At 45.6% G+C, this 23,222-nt stretch overlaps 1 long non-coding RNA gene across 1 annotated transcript; it reads right to left on the reverse strand.

The window, feature by feature from the left end:
- Nucleotides 1-1,406: 1,406 nt before the first annotated feature.
- On the reverse strand, nt 1,407-4,914 carry LOC120993347. The gene is made up of 4 exons (XR_005777224.1): nt 4,830-4,914; nt 4,002-4,065; nt 3,126-3,164; nt 1,407-1,841 (listed from the first exon to the last, which is right to left on the reverse strand). It is a non-coding gene; the product is annotated as an uncharacterized LOC120993347 (long non-coding RNA).
- Between the last annotated feature and the right edge of the window lie 18,308 nt (nt 4,915-23,222).

Below are 23,222 nucleotides of genomic sequence, written 5' to 3' on the forward strand. Positions count from 1 at the left end.
TATCTGCATTCACCACTAGGGGGAAATGCCAGCATTTATATATATACAGCCGCGGATGAGTTCAATGCTAGTTGTATACATCCAAATGCAGTTAGCTGCCCCTAGTGGAGGCAGCCTAAAGTACATCATTCATCAGGAATACAGAGCTCCTGTATACAGACAAAATGAGAATTAGCAAACAAACCATAGTACATGTTTAGGATCTCTCAGTCGGTAAACCTTATTTTGCTTTGTGAGCTCCTGGAAGATATAATGCCATGTGCAGCTCCAATAGTTATACATTGCATTATATTGACTCTATCTCCATAAAGCTCAATATGGTTATATCAAACAGGGGGAAAAAGGGGGAAAAAAAGGTCTCTGATACGTTGCCTGGACTTTTCAGGCTGCAGATCCTAGTATAGTGATGTGGATCAAGGTTACTTTAAATCCAAATTGTATGAAAATACGATCTGGCTGCAGATATTCCTGAAGTCCTCTATCCACCATGCGGTTTTACACCATCAGATCCAAGCACAGGACGAAATGTAAGTACTCATAGAATTCATCCCTTCATCCAAACCTATAAAAACCATGGGGTCGCAGAATAGTGAAGCACATTCACATATATGTCCCGTAAAGAGGTTTTTTGTACTTAGCCCTAAGTAGACGCCCCTGACGAAGCTCAAGCAGCGAAACCCGGGTCGGGCAGCGTGGAGATGTTATATTCTGATATGCTGATTACAAGTGTAACTTTGTGAGTACAATAAACCTCTTTACGGGACATATATGTGAATTTGCTTCACTATTCAACGAACCCTTGGTTTTTATAGGTTTGGATGAGGGGAGGAATTTTATGAGTATTTGTAAAACTCCTGTAAAACCGCATGGTGTGAAAGAGAACTTCAGGATTATCTGCAGAGCGATCATATTTACGTACAATTCAGTCTACTGCACCCCAATCTTCTGTTCAGGATAAGATTTTGACCCTCCACACATGGGTCTACTTGGGAACATAAGCATTTTTACTCTATGATGCATATCGTGGTCCATACAGGTAGATCTGTAGATTGGTCCATCACATGTATTTAGTCTGTAGTAAATCCTATCAATACCAGAACTTGGACTGGAATATCAGACAGAGGTGGCCATGCAGATGAGCGAGAATCACTGGCTTGGCCATGTTTATAGCTCCCCTAGACCTTCATATATTGGCCCATGCATATCCATGCTCTGTTTTCCTACATGTATTATTCATAATGGATTTACTGAAATCCAGGTCATGGTGGTAGGATGGGGACCGCTACTAACTTTAATCTGGTCAATTTCACAACAATATAGACTGATTGTGATCTGATTGGTCAGAGATTGGTCAGTGTCAAATATCCCAGATCGCTTTTTTATGAATCAATGAAAATAGATAAAAACATTGTCAGCAATCATTTTATTTTCATCAGACACATCTCAAACTTTCAATTTTGATGATTGCTAATAAGACACACATGGGATGGTTTACTTGTTGGAGCCAACTTTGGGGAGATCCTGTGGACGGACACATCTCTTGCTGTTAGGTAGGAGCGCGTAGTTGGGTTTACATGCACAGCCGTGCATACATTCTATTCTAAGGCATTGTGGGGGAGATACAACACCAGGGCAGTTATTGGCACAAATGGAATATGTTGTGTTCCCGCTTCAGAGTCTGCACTTATCCTTTTGCACACATTTACCCCTGATATTTTGTACAGTGCCCTTTGGGCAGAAACAACCTGGAACACACATTAAATCGCATACAGGGTTCGGTTTATCGCAGGTTGGTGGACAGTTGCTCCCACAATCAGTATATACTTTGCCATCTGTACAGTCTGCAAAAGAAGAATTAATAACAAGTTAATAGAATGTCTGGGATTAGGAAAACATGGCTGCTTCCTTCCAAAAGTGTAGTGCCACGCCTTTCCAGAGGATGTTTGTAGTATCGGCTCTATTCCATGGACAGGAGGGGGCGCTGTTTCTTAAAGCAGCCTTTGTTTTATAGGATCAGTCGGACTCTTGGCTGTTGATGTGCAGCTTAGGGACACCGTCAGTGGCTCTTTTTCTTTCATTTACACACTCTCCCGACCCTGGTGTACATTAGGTGGGATTGGAAAACCCCTTTAAGTAATCAAAAAAACTAAACAATAAACTAATAAAATAATGTAGGTGATAACGGCAAACAATGTACAATATGCACATATGCCGAATTGCTATGGAAGTGTCCAAAGAGCAAGGATCGTCCCATTGCATTCCTTTATCTGGCAAACCAGGTGTGTGCTGAAATGCCAGTCCAGATATATAAACCAAGGAATCCATGTATAGTGTGAGGCCTCGGCTGATAGCATTGCTCCCAGACACCAGAGGTGTGAGACCACTAGGTACAGATAGTTGATGGAGTCACATCCTTCAGCAGAAAGTTCTTCTTTTATTAAAGATCTTTACGAAGGAAGATGTTTCTTATATAATGGTTCATAAAACGTAAGACCAAACCAACTATCCATACCTAGTGATGTAATTCACCTGCGTGTGCTAGGGAAGCAGTAAAGACCGGCCATTAGTGCTGGTGACGTCACCGGGCTCACTGCTAGGTGGAAGTCTCTGCCTAGGACACCCATAGTGAGACCCGGTACCTCATCGTAGAAAAATAAAAAGCCCTTGCCCTGCGCTATGCACCGCAGGACAAGGGGAAACATTGGATCGTGAAATGCTCCGATGCTCCACTCATTCATGCTGAATGAGGGAAGAAGGGGTTATGTCCGGGCTCAGCTCTGAACATGGACAACCCTTTAAACTAGACTGTAGAATATTCATTCTTGTTCTTTGGACACTTTCATCGACTCAGTATAGTATAATATAGTTTAGTATTATACACTGGTTGCCTTTATCCCATCTGTTGTTTTGTGAGGGCGAGTTAATGGTGTATTGGTATGTTACAATGTCACCACTAATAGAAAGTCTCATTGGGAATGATGGTTTCAATTTGAAGAAACAACAATTCTGAGCCCATTTTATGGCCGGAGCAGCAGCTGTCACTTTGACTAATGGACTGTTACCCGGGGACTATAGACTCAATATGGAGAAAGTAAAATCTAATACTTATAGTAACAAATCCTTACCAGGTATTGATTGTGCTGTTACCAGAGCAAGGAGCACACCTGCAAAATGAAAATAAAAAGGCTAAGTTCGAGTAAAGAAAAATTCAAAGAACATATGGAACGCGAGGAGTTTCTAAGAAACCGGTACCTAGTGCTGTCAGCAGTCCAACAAGATGAAGGGTATGAGAGGGACTACTGAGGTAGGAGATACAATGGGGCCTGGTCACCACAGGGGTCCTCGTTAAAACTTAGCAAATTATCCATAATGCTATGTCCCTGCCTCACCTTAAATAATTATTTGGAAGTATATGTCTTCTAATGAGCAGACAGAAGAGATACAACTACTGAATACTTTCATTGCCCACCAAGGACCAGACGTTGACTGTACCACTGCCTGTAAGGATGCAAACATTTTATAAGAGATTTTGAGCGACTATGGTCTGTTACGGGAAGGCTTATATTTATCTTACAGCAGATGGCAATATGTTCCTACAATGTATTGAGTTTCGCCAATCGGACTTGATTTTGTGGGTTCCACCTTTTGAGGACAATCTACTTGGTGACACTGCTGTATTCCTTGCTGGTCCTAGCTAGTACTAAGAAAGATTCATCTGCTTCAGAAACATAGAGATGTAAGGATTTAGTTGTATGTAGCTGATTGGTATCATATAGTTCAGCAAATAAATTGTTCTTGAGATTGTGCTGAGACTTCCTGCTCTGAAAGGGAGAGAAAGAGCTGCTAGAGTCTGAAATCTAAACTGTTCATTGATTATCTACAGAGACCCGAGTGACAATGAAATACTAGTAAAATAAAAAGTAAAAACCAATGCTTTTACTTGGGGATGTCATTTGCAGTAAGAACCAATAGTATACAAACATATCATATGTGCAACTCACCTAGTGATATCAGCAGCAATGTGATTGTTCGTGTCATGTTTAACTGGGAGGTCTAACTTTTTTCCTGTAAATAATGAATTGAATTGATTAGAGTGATCAAATATTATCAGAGGTCTGCAAATATACTTATAGGATTCACACTTTGTCTGTTCTTGAACCAAGTTGCTTCCTCACTCCCAGCACACACACCATGATGGCACATTTGAGTAAATCAGTTGGATATTTTCAAAGTATGACAACTTCATTTCAGATTGAAGTCACATCCACAATCTACTGATGGATGTGGGTGCAGCTTCTCTAATCTCTGGTGATCTGTAGGGGAAGCACAATGTGGCCGCTCAGTTTCCCTGCAGTGGCCACTTCAGGAGAAATGGGGTATTACATGTCAGCAATACAAGTGAATATGCATCCATGTAACACATGGACATGCTGAGTCCCCCATAACGAAGAAGTCTCCATGTTATCCATATTACCCAACTGATGGGACAAACCTTACACTCAAACAAGAAAATGCAAGTCAGCTATCAGCTCTGGTTGGCCTCAAACTGCTTTCCAGTGGGTGATAAGATTTTAGGAAGGACTTTCCCTCCTCATTTGAAAGGCAATAGAAGAAAATAACGGATAAGAATCAGCAATGGGAACCTGATCCTGCTTTCTACTCTAAGAGTTGGTAGAACCAATCTCTGGATCCTTCGTATTGAATTGCATGTAGAGGTATGAACCAGCCCCAAAGTGAGGCCCCTCTGTGATGTTAGTACATACCTATCATATTGGTGAAATAATATAATATCTTTTCTTCCAGATAAGAGTACAAGCTTTGGTACATACCTGGATGATGCACTGTGTATTGTCTTCTGGTGATGCAGGGATACTACTGGTGCGCTATTATATGTACATTGAGGGTATGGGTGTGTTCATGGTGTGTGATCGGTGACCTAGTTTTGGTTTATAATGTGTCATTGATGTCATTATGTAATATGTAATTAGTGAACCAGGAATACAAGAACATTATGATTTTAAGAGCTGGTGCAACTTTATGTAAATAAGTAGTGTTGAGTAAAGCAAAGCATCTGAAGCATAATTCGGTCCAAAGTTTAGAAAAACTTTGATTTTAAAATAAACCCCTTAACTACCCTGCCATTTTTCACCTTAAGGACCAGGCCATTTATAGCAAATCACTTTATGTGGTATCTTTAAAACGCTTTTACATATCCAGGCCATTCTGAGATTGTTTTCTTGTCACATATTGTACTTCATGACAGTGGTAAAATGGAGTCAAAAAATTTAATTTTTATTTATATAAAATAAAACAACAAATTTACCTAAAAAATGGAAAAATTAGCAAATTTTCAAATTTCAATTTCCCTACTTTTATAATAGATAGTAATACCTTCAAAATAGTAATTACTTTACATTCCCCATATGTCTACTTCATGTTTGAATCATTTTGAAAATGACACTTTATTTTTTGAGGACGTTAGAAGGCTTAGAAGTTTAGAAGCAAATCTTAAAATTTTTAAGAACATTTCCAAACCCCAATTTTTTCATGACCAGTTCAGTTATGAAGTCACTTTCTGGGGCTTACATATAGGAAATCACCCATAAATCAGCCCATTTTAGCAACTACACCCCTCCAGCTATTCAAAACGGATTTTACAAACTTTGTTAACCCTTTATGTGCCCCACAAGAATTAAATGTAAATGGGAATTAAATTTCAAAATTTCCCTTTTTTTTTGCAGATTTTACATTTTAATCAATTTTTTCTTCAACACATTAAGGGTTAACAGCCAAACAAAACTCAAAATCTATTACCCTAGAGTTTACAGAAACACCCTATGTGTGCTCAAAAACCGAAGTATGGGCGCACAGCAGGCTTCAGAGTGGAAGGAACACTACATGGCTTTTGGAGAGCGGATTTAGCTGGAATGGTAATTGGGAGCTATGTCACATATGAAGACACCCTGACGTGGCCCTACAATGGACACCCCCAAAAAGTGACCCCATTCTGGAAACTAAACCCCTCAAGGAATATATTAAAGTGTGTAGTGAGCACTTTGACCCATTGGGCGTTTCACAGAATTAGGAAACGCTTGGCTGTGAAAATAAAAAATAAAACATTTTTGCACATTTTTCACTTTCACAAGGGGTAACAGGACAAAATGCACCCCACATTTTGGTACCCATTTCCCCCTGAATACGCCAACACCCAATATATGCTCAAAAAATGATGTATGGGTGCATGTCAGGGTCCAAAAGGGAAGTAGCGCCAAAGGGCTTTTTGAGGACAGATTTTGCAGGATTTGCTTTTGTGAGCTATGTCGCAGACACCCTGAGGTACCCCTAGATTTGAAATCCCCAAAAGTGACCCCATTCTGGAAACTACACCCCTCAAGGATTATTTCAAGATGTGTAGAGATAACTTTGTCCTCAAAGGTAAATCATGGAATTGGCTGTGAAAATGAAAAATTCATTTTTTTCCCAGAAAAATGGACTTTAGGACCAAATTTTTCACTTTCAAAAGGGGGAACTGGAAAAAATGTACCCCCTAATTTATTGACCATTTTCTCCTGATTACATCAATACTCCATATGTGCTTGTAAACTGCTACAGTTGTGTTCAAAATTATTCAACCCCCAATGCTGTAAAGGGTTTTAGGGAATTTAGTGTACATTTGTAATTGTGTTCAGAATGAAATCTTACAAGGACTTTTTAAAGAACCAAATGCAACTAAAATGACATGAATTGTTTTTGTAATACAGTATTAAATGGGTTTTTTGTGATTTCTTCATTGACACAATTATTCAACCCCTTAAAGACTACCACTCTTAAGAACAGAGGTTCATTCAAGTGTTTTCGATCAGGTATTGAAAACACCTGTGGATGTCAAGGAGCAGCAATCAAGCATAATAAGCACCAATTAGGCAGATTTAAAAGGACTGTGATACTCAGCTCCTTCTAGACATTTACTGGTGTGTTTACAAACATGGTGAAGTCAAGAGAATGGTCCAGGAAGACAAGAGAAGAGGTGATTTCTCTTCACAGGAAGGGCAATGGCTATAAGAAGATTGCAAAGATGTTAAACATACCAAGAGACACCATAGGAAGCATAATTCGCAAATTCAAGGCAAAGGGCACTGTTGAAACGCTACCTGGTTGTGGCAGAAAGAAGATGCTGACTTCGACTGCTGTGCGCTACCTGAAGCGCAAAGTGGAGAAGAGTCCCCGTGTGACTGCTGAGGAACTGAAAAAAGATTTGTCAGATGTGGGTACTGAAGTTTCAGCTCAGACAATAAGGTGCACATTGCGTAATGAAGGCCTCTATGCCAGAACTCCCAGGCGCACCCCCTTGCTGTCTCCAAAGAATAAGAAGAGTCGACTGCAGTATGCCAAATGTCATGTGAATAAACCACAAAAGTGTTCTGTGGACTGATGAAACAAAATTAGAACTGTTTGGGCCCATGGATCAATTCTATGTTTGGAGGAGGAAGAACAAGGCCTATGAAGAAAAGAACACCTTGCCTACTGTGAAGCATGGCGGGGGGTCAATCATGCTTTGGGGCTGTTTTGCTTCTACAGGTACAGGGAAGCTTCAGCGTGTGCAAGGTACCATGAATTCTCTTCAGTACCAGGAGATATTGGATGAAAATGTGATGCGGTCCGTCACAAACCTGAGGCTTGGGAGACGTTGGACCTTTCAACAGGACAATGTCCCCAAGCATACCTCCAAGTCCACTAGAGCATGGTTGCAGATTAAAGACTGGAACATTTTGAAGTGGCCATCGCAGTCACCAGACTTAAATCCGATTGAGAACCTCTGGTGGGACTTAAAGAAAGCAGTTGCAGCGCGCAAGCCTAAGAATGTGACTGAACTGGAGGCTTTTGCCCATGAAGAATGGGCGAAGATACCCGTAGATCGCTGCAAGACACTTGTGTCAAGCTATGCTTCACGTTTAAAAGCTGTTATAACTGGAAAAGGATGTTGTACTGAGTACTAAGATTGAATGTCACTTGGGGGTTGAATAAAACTGATAATGATGTGAGCACAGAAAAGACATTTGTGGTTATTTCATTATAAATGTTATGTTATATTTGTCTGACTTACAAGTGCCTCTTTGATTTAATTGTAAACAAGATGACTGAAATGATCAAAATCAATGTCAAACTGGCCAAAACACTCAATTTCAGTGGGGGTTGAATAATTTTGAACACAACTGTATATGGGCTACCACAGGCGTCAGAAGGAAAGGAGCACCAAATAGCTTCTGGAAGGCAGATTTCACCGGAATAATTCAAAGACGCCATCTTGCAATTGAACACACCCTGAGGTAGCCCTAGAGTGGAAACCCCCAAAAAGTGACCCCATTATGGAAACTACACCCCTCAAGGAATATTTCAAGGTGTGCAGTGAGCATTTTGACCCATCAGGCATTTCACAGAATTAGGAAACGCTTGGCTGTGAAAATAAAAAATGACATTTTCCAGAAAAAGTTCCTTTACACCCATATTTTTCACTTTCACAAGGAGTAACAGGACAAAATGCACCCCACATTTTGTTACCCATTTCCACCCGAATACGCCAACACCCCATATTTGCTAAAAAAATTATGTATGGCCGCACAGCTGGCGTCAGAGTGGAAGGAGCACCATATGGCGGTTAGGAGAGAGGATTTATCAGGAATGGTAATTGGGGCCTATGTCGCATATGAAGACACCCTGAGGTGGCCCTATAGTGGAAACCCCCAAAAGTGACCCCCTTCCAGAAACTACACCCCCGTGCGAACATTTTAAGTGGTGGAAAGGGTACTTTTTACTAAACAGGTGTCTCACAGAAGGCAGAAATACTAGAGAGAGGATTTCAAAGCACACATTTGTAAAAATGAAAAATTACTAGCAGACCCTAATTTTTCACTTTCTCAAGGGGTTAAAGGAGAAAATGCACCCCAGAATATGTTCACCATTTTCTCCCCATTTTGCGAACACCCCATATGTGCTCGTAGGCTGCTATTTTGGCGCACAGTAGGCCTCTACAGGCAAAGTGCAAAATTTGTTTTTTGCAGGCCTGAATTGGCAGACATGGATTTTAGCTGCCATGTCGCATTTAAAAAAAATTCTGAGGTCCCCAGAAATTAAAAATATACAAAAAGTGACCCTATTTCGGAAACAGCACCCCCGTACGAACATTTTAAGTGGTGGAAAGGGTACTTTTTACCAAACAGGTGTCTCACAGAAAAGAATATGTAGTGGTTGTTGGAAAGTGGGTATTCAAGCGAGGTGGACTAAATCAGATATAAAATGGAAATATTTCAGGGAGCATAAAAAGTAATATTCCATAAAAGAATGGTAGATTCTGAAGCAGTCCTGCATGCACAGGCCAGGTTTTTCAGGGCAGGTTTCGCATTGGTAAATGGTGTCTTTCCTTATCCCTCTTTTGTGACACACCCTGCATCTTTTTTGGGTCCTTCCCTTCCTTGTTGCCCTGACTTCCTGAAGTACTTGGACCCTACCCCGACTGGGTTTGAAAAATTAGGGCTTTAATTACCACCTCTTGGAACTGAAGGAAAGTTCCTCTGTGGCCTGAAGATTGAAATAAGATGTACGCATTGCGCATTGCCATCTGTACAATGTGTACGGTCAGCTTTTTGTACCACACTTTTTTTGTTTTTCGTGTGGCACTGTAGGACTTCATAAGTTGATCTGCAAGATCCACCCCTCCCAGGTGCCTGTTGTAATCAAGGATGCAGTCTGGTTTGGGGACAGTGGTAGTGGTGTCTCGTACAGCGGCAGGGGAGCTGGCATTAGTGTGAATGGTGGTCAGTACAAGGACGTCCCTCTTCTCTTTGTACTTAAAGAGGACCTTTCACCGATTATGACAATGTGAACTAAGTATACAGACATGGAGAGCGGCGCCCGGGGATCTCACTGCACTTACTATTATCCCTGGTCGCCGCTCCGTTCTCCTGCTATGCCCTCCGGTATCTTCGGTCACAAAGTTATGGTAGGCAGAGTTTGCCCTTGTTCTGCTGTAGCCAGGGCCTGTGCAAGGATTTTTGCCGCCCTAGGCAAGATAAAAATTACCGCCCCTTCTCCCTATCAGACATCACATATGTTCCACCCCTTTCTCAGCTTTTAAATTAAAAGAACTGCTATGCTTCCCTTACGGTTAATCAAGCTTCTTGTAGCCGTGTCTTTTTGCGGAACGGATTTGCGGATTCATACATTTCTATGGGGCCGCACGACGTGCGGCCCCGGATCCGTAGTTCCGATCCTGAAAAAAATAGAACATGTCCTATTCTTGTCCACAATAGTGGACAAGAATAGGCATATTCTCTTAGTGCCGGCAATGTGCGGTCCGCAAAATGCGGAACACACATTGCCGCTGTCCGTGTTTTGTGGATCCGCAAAACACACACGGATGTGTGAATGGACCGTAAATGTGAGGTAAATTAGTTTCCAATGTAGTATTAATAACTAAACAATTACATAATAAACATATTGCATTGTCTACTTACCACTAGGACAATAAGATGATCTGGTCTCTGGCTGCAGTCTGGCTCTTGGTCTGGCTCTGGGGACTCCCTTGTCACTCTCTTCCCCCCCTCCCTCCCTTGTCACTCTCATTCTACCCCCCCCCCCTCTCTTGTCACTCTCATTCTACCCCCCTCCCTCCCTTGTCACTCTAATTCTACTCCCCCTCTCTTGTCACTCTCATTCTACCCCACCCCTCCCTTGTCACTCTCATTCTACCCCCCTCTTTCCCTTGTCACTCTCATTCTACCCCCCCTCCCTCCCTTGTCACTCTCATTCTACACCCCCTCCCTTGTCACTCTCATTCTATCTACCCCCCCTCCCTCCCTTGTCAATCTCATTATACCCCCTCCCTTGTCACTCTCATTTCCACCCCCCCCCTTGTCACTCTCATTTCCATTCCCCTCCCCCCCTTGTCACTCTCATTTCCATTCCCCCCCCCCTTGTCACTCTCATTTCCATTCCCCCCCTTGTCACTCTCATTTCCATTCCCCCCCCTTGTCACTCTCATTTCCATTCCCCCCCCTTGTCACTCTCACTTCCATTCCCCCCCCTTGTCACTCTCACTTCCATTCCCCCCCCTTGTCACTCTCACTTCCATTCCCCCCCCTTGTCACTCTCACTTCCATTCCCCCCCTTGTCACTCTCATTTCCATTCCCCCCCTTTGTCACTCTCATTTCCACCCCCCCCCCTGTCACTCTCATTTCCATCCCCCCCTTGTCACTCTCATTTCCATCCCCCCCCCCCCTTGTCACTCTCATTTCCATCCCCCCCCCTTGTCACTCTCATTTCCATTCCACCCCCTGTCACCTCTAATGTAGCGTGGCCGAGCTCTTATTTCCTGTACCCGGCCGGACTGAAAGGAAGTGCACATTAAGTGATCACTTCCTGTCAGTCCGGCCGGGTACAGGAAACAAAAGCTCCTGTACCGCGGACCGAACAGAGCTCGGCCACGCTACATTAACAGCACAGAGCAGACACAGCAGGCGCAGGCAGGTGTCACGGCTGAGGATGGGGAAAACCCTCAGCCGTGCAATGCCAGGAGATGGTAGGTCGCTACTTGGCCAGGACCACAGAATTAGGGAGCAGGTCACCTCCTATCGCATCCCTAATCTGACTCTGACTCCTAGCTGCATGAGCCGACCTTGATGGTAGGAGGGCTCATGCTCCGGAACCCCGGATCCCTAGTAACCCTCCGCAGATCCCTATAGCTAGGAGCAGGGTAAGATAAAGGGGAACATATACAACTTATGGCAATGGCAGGTAAATGCAACAAGTATAGCACCTACCTGCCACAGACACAAAGCCTGGAACCCATGCAGAAGCGCTGATGTCCAAAGAACAGACACAGACACAGCACACACCACACATCACACATCACACAGGAACCCAGGACCATAAACTGCAATAAACAAACATACCAAAAACACATCTTCATGACATCATGTGTGACATAAACTTAACATCACATAGCAACATTTAAACAAGATTTATGACCACAAGGGTGGCCCTCACTGGCAGATGGTATAAGGGACCAGGAGGGTGCCTCCAGCTTACAAACAAGGCTGGAGTACCCCTCAGCTTCAGGTCTCCACTGAGGCTTTATAGCCCAAATAGCCACACCCACACAGACACACCCAGTGTTCACACAAAGAAGGAAGTTAATCCTTCTCACACCAGGGAAGGGAAGACAGCCACTTAAAGGAGAAAGTGCACATATAACTAAAACCCTGTGCACACCAGACATACAAAAGACACACATAACAAAGATAGGTTGCCAGGTGCAACCGCATGCAATGACAGCGAGCAGCCTAGCAACCAGCTCCAACTGCTCTACTGCCACATACCTAATGTTGCCAGTGGCAACCACAGGTGAGGCAACATACTTCAGCTCTCACCTATGATTGACAACAATCCCAGACCACAGGCAACTGCATGCGGTTCAGGAGTCACGGCCATAACCATGGTCGTGACAGCAGGCTGCGCAGCACTGAGCCGGCAGCCAGAGATTCTTTAGAGGAACGGCAAGCGCTCAGCCGGTGCAGCATGAGGGGCGCCGTCGGCCGGCCGAACTTATATAACCAACAGTTTTTGTTGGGGTTTTTTTTACACCACACCTGTCACGGATGGTGTACAGGAAACAAGACAATACAATATAAACAATGACTCACTGGATCCACAACTAAGGAACAAAAGGGAGACCCCTGCATGAGACCTGCCGCTCTCCCTTATTGCTCAGCCTATGCGACCACCCCAAAGATGGATGGGCGCATATCCACGTACCTCGACTATCTTACACCTGAAGACCCTACAATAGTGAGGGGACACGACCACCAGCTCCCTACACAGACACGGAGGGAGTCAGGGTCACCTGGATCCAGAAAACAGAAAATCATAAATACATAAACAGCACTTATCTTGCAGACGACTGGGGACTGTGGACTGGGAACTAGGAACTAGGAACAGCATGCACACACACTCCAGGAAGTTGTATAAGCCGCACACTACTGCATTCTGGGGAGGAACTTAAAGGGCAGCAATCAGTCCAACTGCATGACAGCTGAGATAGACTAACGAGATGAGGAACTAAACCAAAACAAAGAAATTCAAGGAGGAGGATCTGAAAGGTTCCTGTCAGAGCTTCTCAACTGTCTGGTTGTGACAGTACCCCTCCCTCTACGAGTGGACTCCGGACACTCAGAGCCCACCTTCTCAGGATGGGACCTATGGAAAGCCCTGATGAGACGAGAGGCCTTAATGTCCGTCACTGGGACCCACATCCTCTCCTCAGGACCATAACCCTCCCAATGAACGAGGTACTGGAGGGAACCGCGGACAAGACGAGAATCCACAATCCTAGAGACCTGAAATTCAAGATTTTCATCAACCATAATCGGAGGAGGAGGCAAAGGCGAGGGTACAATAGGTTGAACATAAGGTTTCAATAAGGACTTATGAAAAACATTATGGATCTTCCAAGTCTGAGGAAGATCAAGACGGTAGGCAACAGGATTGATGACAGACAGGATCTTGTAAGGCCCAATATAACCTAGGACCCAACTTCCAGGAGGGAACCTTCAATTTGATATTCTTGGTAGACAACCACACCAGATCACCAACATTCAGGTCCGGACCAGGCACACGTCTCTTATCTGCCACACGCTTATATCTCTCACTCATGCTCTTTAGATTATCCTGAATCTTTTGCCAAATAGATGACAAAGACGAGGAGAATCTGTCCTCATCAGGTAAACCAGAAGACCCCTCTCCCGAGAAAGTCCCAAACTGCGGATGAAACCCATATGCACCAAAAAATGGTGACTTATCAGAGGACTCCTGACGACGGTTATTTAAAGCAAACTCAGCAAGGGACAAAAAAGAACACCAATCCTCCTGATTCTCCGCCACAAAACAGCGCAGATATGTCTCCAGATTCTGATTGACGCGCTCCGTCTGGCCATTCGACTGCGGGTGGAAAGCAGAAGAGAATGACAACCGAACCCCCAAGCGAGAACAGAAAGCCTTCCAGAATCTGAAAACAAACTGCGTGCCCCTATCAGAGACTATGTCTGAAGGAATACCATGCAATTTGACAATGTGGTCAATAAATGCCTGCGCCAGCGTCTTAGCATTGGGCAAACCAGGAAAAGGGATAAAATGCACCATCTTGCTAAAACGGTCCACCACCACCAGAATCACAGTCTTCCCCGAGGAACGAGGTAAGTCCGTTATGAAGTCCATGGACAGATGTGTCCAAGGACGGGAAGGAATGGGCAAAGGGAGGAGAGGACCTGATGGCCGTGAATGAGGGACTTTGGCACGAGCGCAAGTCTCGCAAGCTGCCACAAAACCCTCAACCGACTTACGAAGCGCAGGCCACCAGAATCTCCGAGCGATGAGATCCAGTGGGGCTCTTGCCCCCGGGTGCCCAGCAAGGACTGTATCGTGGTGTTCTTTAAAAATCTTGTGTCTCAAAGCGAGAGGCACAAACAACCTCCCAGGAGGACAAAGATCAGGAGCTTCTGACTGGGCTGCCTGCACCTCTGCCTCCAATTCAGGAAAAAGAGCAGAGACCACCACACCTTCAGCCAAAATGGGACCCGGGTCTTCAAAATTCCCACCTCCCGGAAAACAACGTGACAGGGCATCTGCCTTCACATTCTTAACCCCAGGGCGGAACGTGACAACAAAATTAAACCTTGAAAAGAACAAAGACCATCTGGCCTGTCTCGGGTTCAGACGCTTGGCTGACTCCAAGTAGGCCAGATTTTTATGGTCAGTAAACACGGTAATAGGGTGTCTGGCTCCCTCTAGCCAATGGCGCCATTCCTCAAAAGCCAACTTGATGGCCAACAATTCCCTATCTCCCACATCATAATTTCTCTCTGCGGAGGAGAGTTTCTTTGAGAAAAAGGCACATGGTTGCCATTTGGCAGGAGAGGAACCCTGAGACAAGACCGCACCCACACCTACCTCAGAAGCATCAACCTCAACTATGAAGGGTAACGAAATATCAGGTTGTACCAGGATGGGAGCGGAAGCAAAACTCTCCTTGATATTAGAAAAGGCCTTACGCGCCTCTACCGACCAGGAAGAAAAATCTACCCCCTTTCTGGTCATATCAGTGAGTGGTTTAACAACAGAGGAATAATTCAAAATAAATTTCCTGTAATAATTGGCAAAGCCTAAAAAACGCATCAGCGCCTTCTGATTCTCAGGAAGCTCCCACTCAAGCACAGCGCGGACCTTCTCGGGGTCCATGCGAAAACCAGAAGCGAGAGAAGAAACCGCAGAAATTGAATTTCTGGAACTGCAAACACACATTTTTCCAGTTTTGCGTATAATTTATTCTCCCGCAGAATGAGCAAGACCTGACGTAAGTGTTCCTTATGAGTCTTGAAATCAGGAGAAAAAATCAAAATGTCATCCAAATACACTAATACAAATTTTCCCATTAAATGATAAAAAATGCTGTTCACGAAATGCTGAAAAACGGCTGGGGCATTCATCAAACCAAAAGGCATAACCAAATTCTCAAAATGGCCCTCAGGGGTATTGAAAGCCGTCTTCCATTCGTCTCCTTCTCTGACCCTGACCAGGTTGTATGCCCCTCTTAGGTCTAATTTGGAAAAGACTTTAGCCCCAACAACCTGGTTAAACAGGTCCGGGATCAGAGGAAGCGGATAAGGGTCACGAATAGTGATACTGTTCGCTCCCTGAAATCCAGACAAGGTCTTAAAGAACCATCTTTTTTCTTAACAAAGAAAAAACCAGCGGCAACAGGTGACTTCGAGGGTCGTATGTGTCCTTTTCTCAGACTCTCAGAGATATAAGCACGCATAGCGACCCTCTCAGGTTGGGAAAGATTGTATAAACGCGACTTAGGCAGCTTGGCGCCTGGGATGAGATTAATAGGGCAATCGTACTCCCTGTGCGGGGGCAAATCCTGAACTCCACTCTCAGAGAAGACATCCGAAAATTCAGAGAGGAAAGGTGGTACAGTCTTAGTAGAAACCTCAGAAACAGATGTCATGAGGCAATTCTCTCTGCAAAAGTCACTCCAACCATTTATTTGCCTCGCTTGCCAATCAATGGTGGGGTTATGTTTAGTGAGCCAGGGTACCCCCAACACTAGAGGAGTAGGCAAACCGCTAAGGACGAAACATGACACATCCTCAACATGAGCATCACTCACAATTAAACGGATATTGTGAACTATGCCCTTTAATGATTTCTGAGAAAGTGGAGCGGAATCAATAGCAAAAACAGGAATATCCTTTCCCAAAGAGCATACCTGGAAACCATGAGTTATTGCAAATTGATTATCAATGAGATTGACAGCTGCTCCACTATCCACAAAAATCTCACAAAAAATGCTCTTGCTCTCTATCGCCACCCTAGCAGGTAGGACAAAACGGGAACTACAAGCAAACGGAAAACCTTCAATTTCCGCCTCAACCCTGCCAATAGTAACAGACGGAACATTTTTAAAAGATTTTTTCCTTTTTGTCTCTTATTACTCCCAGAAAACTGCCTGAATATCCTAGAGGGACAAACATTTGCCAAATGATTTATACCTCCACAACAAAAACAAACCCTCCCATGCGGGCTGAATCTTCTATTGTCTGAGGCAATCAACCCCAGCTGCATGGGTTCCTGCTCAGAAGGGGCTGACAGCGACTGAGACCCCTGCGCACAGAATGAGACCGCTGTACTGTCCCGGGACTGAGTATGACAGGAAGGAGAGATCTCTCCTCTCTCACTAAGACGCCTGTCAATACGAACGGCCTGAGACATAGCAGAGTCCAAGGAGGTAGGTCTCTCATGAAAGGCAAATGCATCTTTCAATCCCTCTGAAAGACCATGGCAAAATTGACTTCGGAGTGCAGCATCATTCCAACCAGTATCAGCTGCCCATCTCCGAAATTCTGAGCAGTATATCTCTGCGGATTGTTTACCCTGGCATAACAGACGTAGTCTAGACTCAGCCAGAGCAATACGATCCGGATCATCATATATCTGACCCAGGGCTAAAAAGAATTCATCCACTGAGCGGAGGGGCCGTGCCCCCTCCGGTAGCGAAAAGGCCCAAGACTGAGCGTTACCCCTGAGCAGCGATACAATGATCCCCACCCTCCGTTCTTCATCACCAGAGGAATGGGGAAGAAGGCGAAAATGGAGTTTGCAAGCCTCTTTAAAACGCACAAAATTCTCACTACCCCCAGAGAACGTATCCGGGAGCGAGATCTTAGGCTCAGCACAAACTCCATGAACGCAAGCTGAACCGGTCACTTGAAACTGAGAAAAAATCCTACGGAGATCAGCTACCTCCAATGAAAGACCCTGGAGGCGTTCAGCCAAAAGTGAAACCGGATCCATGCTTGATACGGTTTTGGCGGCTTATAATGTCACGGATGGTGTACAGGAAACAAGACAATACAATATAAACAATGACTCACTGGATCCACAACTAAGGAACAAAAGGGAGACCCCTGCATGAGACCTGCCGCTTTCCCTTATTGCTCAGCCTATGCGACCACCCCAAAGGTGGATGGGCGCATATCCACGTACCTCGACTATCTTACACCTGAAGACCCTACAATAGTGAGGGGACACGCCCACCGGCTCCCTACACAGACACGGAGGGAGTCAGGGTCACCTGGATCCAGAAAACAGAAAATCATAAATACATAAACAGCACTTATCTTGCAGACGACTGGGGACTGTGGACTGGGAACTAGGAACTAGGAACAGCATGCACACACACTCCAGGAAGTTGTATAAGCCGCACACTACTGCATTCTGGGGAGGAACTTAAAGGGCAGCAATCAGTCCAACTGCATGACAGCTGAGATAGACTAACGAGATGAGGGACTAAACCAAAACAAAGAAATTCAAGGAGGAGGATCTGAAAGGCTCCTGTCAGAGCTTCTCAACTGTCTGGTTGTGACAACACCGTAACGGGCGCCCCCTGCTAAATGGCGCCCTAGGCGACTGCCTAAGTCGCCTTACTGGTGGCGCCGGCCCTGGCTGTAGCGCTGGCCAATTGCATTGCAGAGTTCACAGCCTGGGAGAAAATAACCTCCCAGGCTGTGAGCTCTGCGCTGCGATTGGCCAGCGCTACAGCAGAACAAGGGCAGACTCCTCCTACCATAACTTAGTGACTGGAATCTCCGCCTACTATAACTTACTGAGCTAAGATACCAGAGGGCATAGCATGAGAACGGAGCGGTGCCCAGGGATAATAGTAAGTGCAGTGAGATCCCCGGGCGCCGCTCTCCATGTCTGTATACTTAGTTCACATTGTCATAATCGGTGAAAGGTCCTCTTTAACCACCTGCATATTCTCATTCCTCACCCATTCTCAGTGGTTGCCCTACTAGGGATCTAGGGAGGCCTTTTTGATATTTGCATACTGTGCCGCAAGCCGCAGTACCCCTGGCAGTTTGGGACCTGAATAGGGGTATGCTGGTATAATACTTATCCACATAGAGGTGGTAACCCTTATCCAGCAGTGGATGCAGTAATTCCCAGACAATCTTCCCACTAACTCCTAGGACGGGGGAGCATTCTGGGGGTTCTATTCTATAATCCTTACCTTCGTAAACGCGGAATTTGTGGGTGTACCCGGAGCTACTCACAGATTTTGTATAGTTTTATTCCATACCTTGCCCGTTTGCTAGGCAGGTACTGGCGGAATCTAATCCTCCCTTTGAACAACAATAGGGACTCATCTACACTGACATTTTTCTCTGGGTTGTTGCTGAAGTGGTCAATGACAGGCCTAACCTTGAACAGTCGGTCAAATGTTGGGTCATTTTGGGGTGGGCACTGTGTAATGTCATTGTAGTGTAGGAATTTTCGGATTGATTAAAATCGCTTCCGGATCATGGTCCGACTGTAAATTGGAGTCTGGTAAAAAATGTCAGAACTCCAATATTGCCTAACGTTTGGCTGCTTTACTACGCCCATATGCAGCACGAGTCCCCAAAACTTCTTCATCTCTGCTGCATCTACTGGGTCCAACCTAGGGGTCTAGAGTAGATCTCTCTGTAGAAAGAGCATTTTCCGTTGTCGCCAGAGGCAAATTAATTCTGAATCAGCTCTCCGCTGCCGAATTCTCTCCTGTACACGCCTACTGGAAAAATAATTCAACAGTTTTCCGAAGACTCTGCTTATAGTTTGAGACAAAGCTTTTTCTCAACTGGAGGTGAGGTATTTGGAGAACTAGTGGCTTTGGATATCCGATGCTTAGTGCATAGAGCTTTTCTGTCAGGCAAATCGGGAGTAGAACATTGGCATCTCCACATCTTCCCACTGATCATCTTTAGAAATGAGTTCCTTCTGGGCAGGTAGTCTGGACAAGGCGTCGGCATTGTCATTAGTTTTTTTCAGTCCAGTACTTAATGGTGAAGTTGAAGTTCACCAGTCTAGAGGCCCATCTTTGCTCTAGAGCACCCAGGCATGCAGTGTTCAAGTTAGCCAGTGGATTATTATCGGTGTAGACAGTGAAAGGTGTGCCTGCCAGATAATCCTTAAACTTCTCAGTTACAGCCCATACCAAGGCTGGGAATTCCAATTTGAAAGAGCTATAATTCTGGTCATTTCTCTCCGGTCCTCGTAAAGACCTGCTAGCATAGGCGATGACTCTTTCAGTTCCAGCTTGTGTCTTAGATAGTACAGCTCCAAAACCTTTCTTACTTGCATCAGTATAGAGTCAGAATGGTAAGCTATAGTCAGGGTAGTCCAGAACTGGTGGCTTTGTACGTTTTTCTTTTAACAGTTGGAAAGCAGTCTCTTGCTCTTCATTGCACTCTACCGGTATCTTAGCATTCTGACCACCTTTGGGATGAACCTTTAAAATTCCTCGATAGGGTCCGCAATTTGAATGAAGTGTGGGATAAATCTCTCGTAGTAACTTGCAAATCCAAGAAAGCTCTTGACATCTCTGACAGTCTTAGGAGCGGGCAGGGATGGACTGGGACAATAAAGTGGCCCTGGACTTCAGCCAGACCGGCCCACTTTACCTAGGCAAGAGGTAATTTTGCCGCCCCTTGACTCCGCCCACTGACTCCGCCCACTGACCACACCCCTTTACCCGCCCCCTTTTTCGGCCTCCATTATGTAATTTGCCCCCACATACAGTAATACTGCCCCCATATACAGTGCCCTCCTTTATGTAATACTGCCCCCACATACAGTAATACTGCCCCCACATACAGTAATACTGCCCCCACATACAAACAGTGCCCTCCATTATGTAATTTGCCCCTCCAGTGCCCCCACATACAGTAATATTGCCCCCAGAGACAGTGCACAGTCAGACTCCATTATGTAATTTGAAATTGCCGCCAAAAGTCCCCCCCCCCCCGTACATACTTGTGTCGCTCGCTGACGCTGATGATCCTGTTCCTGTGGGGTGTCTTCTTTGTCTAGTGCTCTTTCCCTACCCCCGTAATATTTGTATACCTTCAGTCGTCACTTCCGGTTGTGACGTCCCCCCGGATATGACGATAGGATGGATCGTGTGTATTGGTGCGAGATCCCGCGAGACCCGTGACCTCCTCCGGCCTCGCGGGATCTCGCGCTGAATCGACTTAACAGGGGCAGGCTGCAGCAGCACATCCACTATGAAGATCCGGCCGGCGGCGGCAACTAGGAACACCCAAACAGCAGGAGGAGTCAGATCATTAATGCAGAGGAGGCGCAGCAGTCAGATGATGTCAGACATGGATCACAGGTAGGGGCGTGACGCGGGCGGCGGCTAGTAGGAAATTAGATGGATGGATCTCACAAGTAGGGGGCGTGGCACGGCGGCGGCTAATAGTACTCGGAATTCGGACTCCAGAGCGCCGGCGCCCCCAGGCAGAGTGCGCTCTACGCGGTGGCCTACTCTGCTTATGGGTGGCGCCGGCCCTGGCCCGGCGGCCCATAATTCGATCGGCCCACCGGGATTCTCCCGGTACTCCCGATGGCCAGTCCATCGCTGGGAGCGGGCCAGCTTTGTACTGCAGCTATCTTATCGGGGTCCGATTTCACGCCCTCCGCACTCACATGTCCGAGGTATTTCACTTGGGGCTTCAGTAAGTGGCACTTTGAAGGCTTTACTTTCAATTCATACTGGGTCAGAGTTTGGAATACCTCTGCCAAGTGCGTTAAATGCTTTTCATAGGTCTTTAAGTAGACGATCATATTATCCAAGTATAGCAATACGGTCTCAAAGTTTTTGTGTCCAAGACATCTTTCCATGAGTCTCTGAAATGTTCCAGGGGCGTTGCACAGCCTGAATGGCATGTAGTTGAACTCGAACCAACCCGTTGGGGTAGTGAAAGCTGTTTTCTCTTTATCTTCTGATGCCATGGGGACTTGCCAATGGCCACTGGTTAGATCCAGGGTTGAGAAATAAGCAGTAGATCCCAGAGCTTCTAGAGACTCCTCAATTCATGGCAGGGGGTAAGCATCCTTGTGTGTAATGTTGATCTTGCAGTAATCCACACAGAAACGGATGTTTCCATCCTTCTATTTTACCAGAATCAGAGGGTCAGCCCAGAGGCTGTGACTATCCTGGATGATATTAGCTGTCTTCATATCATGAACTATCTTCTTTACCTGCTGGTATAGGGCTGGAGGCACTGGCCTATATCTTTCTTTGATTGGAGGATGAGTGCATCTTGGAATAGTGTGCTTTATTAGGGTGGTTTGACTATAGTCCAGGGGGTGTTTGCTGAAGACTTGGTGGTGTTCCTTGGCTAAGTCCAGCACACCTTCAATCTGTTCTGCAGAGGTGGAGGCATCTCCAATATGTAGTTTGGCCCACCAGGGCTGCTCAGGCAGGTCTTTGGCTGCATCCACCGTTTGTAGAGATTGTTGTGCAGCAGCAGTACGGGATCCAGGATATCTTGCAGACGGACATGATACAGACTCGCCACTGGATAGTACTTTTTTAATTCTACGACTTCATCACTTACATTGACCAAGCGTATGGGTACATTTCCGCGCGACACAGTGACCAAGCTCCTAGCGACTAGGACAATGATCTTGTAGCTTTAGGGGTTCCATGATGGCCGGGTAATCCTGTCCTCAGACACCAATGCAAGCCCGACACCATATCAGTGTCTCTGCTCCAGGCTGGAGTCTAATAGGCTGAACATCCTTGATGTGGACACAGCAGATTTCACCATGTCGGTTGCTTAATTTTTGTTGGGCAGCTAGCACCTGGATAGTCTGGTTTATGACGCGTTGAGTCACACAGGGTGCGGTCAGTAGGCTTTTCCTCAAGGCTTCCAGCACTTCAGTGTAACAGCTGCTGAGAACATTCATCCCCAGGACCACAGGGCAATTGTCATCTTCCGGAACCTGAATCATGACTACCCCTTGGTGTAGAAGTTTGGTATCTTCGATATCTATAGGGTAGGTTCCCAATGACCCAATATAGGCACTGGTTGGCCATTGGTAGCTATGATGTGGAGCCAGGATTTGGGGGGCGGCGTCAGCTGGGCTCTGTTCCGGCATCTTTCAAATGCGTATTGACGGATGGTAGTCACTTGAGATCCCATATCTATCAAAGGAGAAAACATTATTCCATTGATGGTAACTTCAACCACGGGGCGGGCGCCCACGTATCTAGGCATGAAAGCCGGATCTTCGGTAGCTAGTATTCTTCCTCCTGAGGGGCGGTCCTTGGCCTCAGGGAATACCCGTTTAACTGCCAGCAGTCCCTTTCAGTGTGTCCAGGCCTCTGACAAAGTCAGCATACACGCTTTCTGACGTCTCGATATCCAGGGTCTGACAACCTACCAGTCGGTCGCCGTCGATCTTCTCATGGACCGGGTGTAGGACGATCTCTTGGTGTAGTAGTCCCTTTCTCAGCCTTGGGCTGCTGTTCCAGTCACTCTAGCTGCTTCCTCATCCTCTCCATATTCTCAGCTAGGAGGGAGACTTGAGCTGTCAGGGCTGCGCCAGCATCTCGGACAGGTTCCTGAGACCCACTCTCAGGCTATCTGGCTGTGTACAGCAGGTTGTAGGACAGGCAATGCCTTCCTGTCTTCAGGAGATTCAGAATTGGGACTTTCCCCCAAGATGCCGATAGCAAGCTCCTTAAAATCCAAGAAAGGGGTATCTGGGTGCTGAGCTGACAGCATCTTCAGCTGATGTTTGAGAGATTCGTCGAGGACACCTTCAATAAACTGCTCTC

Source organism: Bufo bufo, chromosome 1, assembly GCF_905171765.1.
Source record: "Bufo bufo chromosome 1, aBufBuf1.1, whole genome shotgun sequence".
Classification (NCBI taxonomy): Eukaryota; Metazoa; Chordata; class Amphibia; order Anura; family Bufonidae; genus Bufo; species Bufo bufo.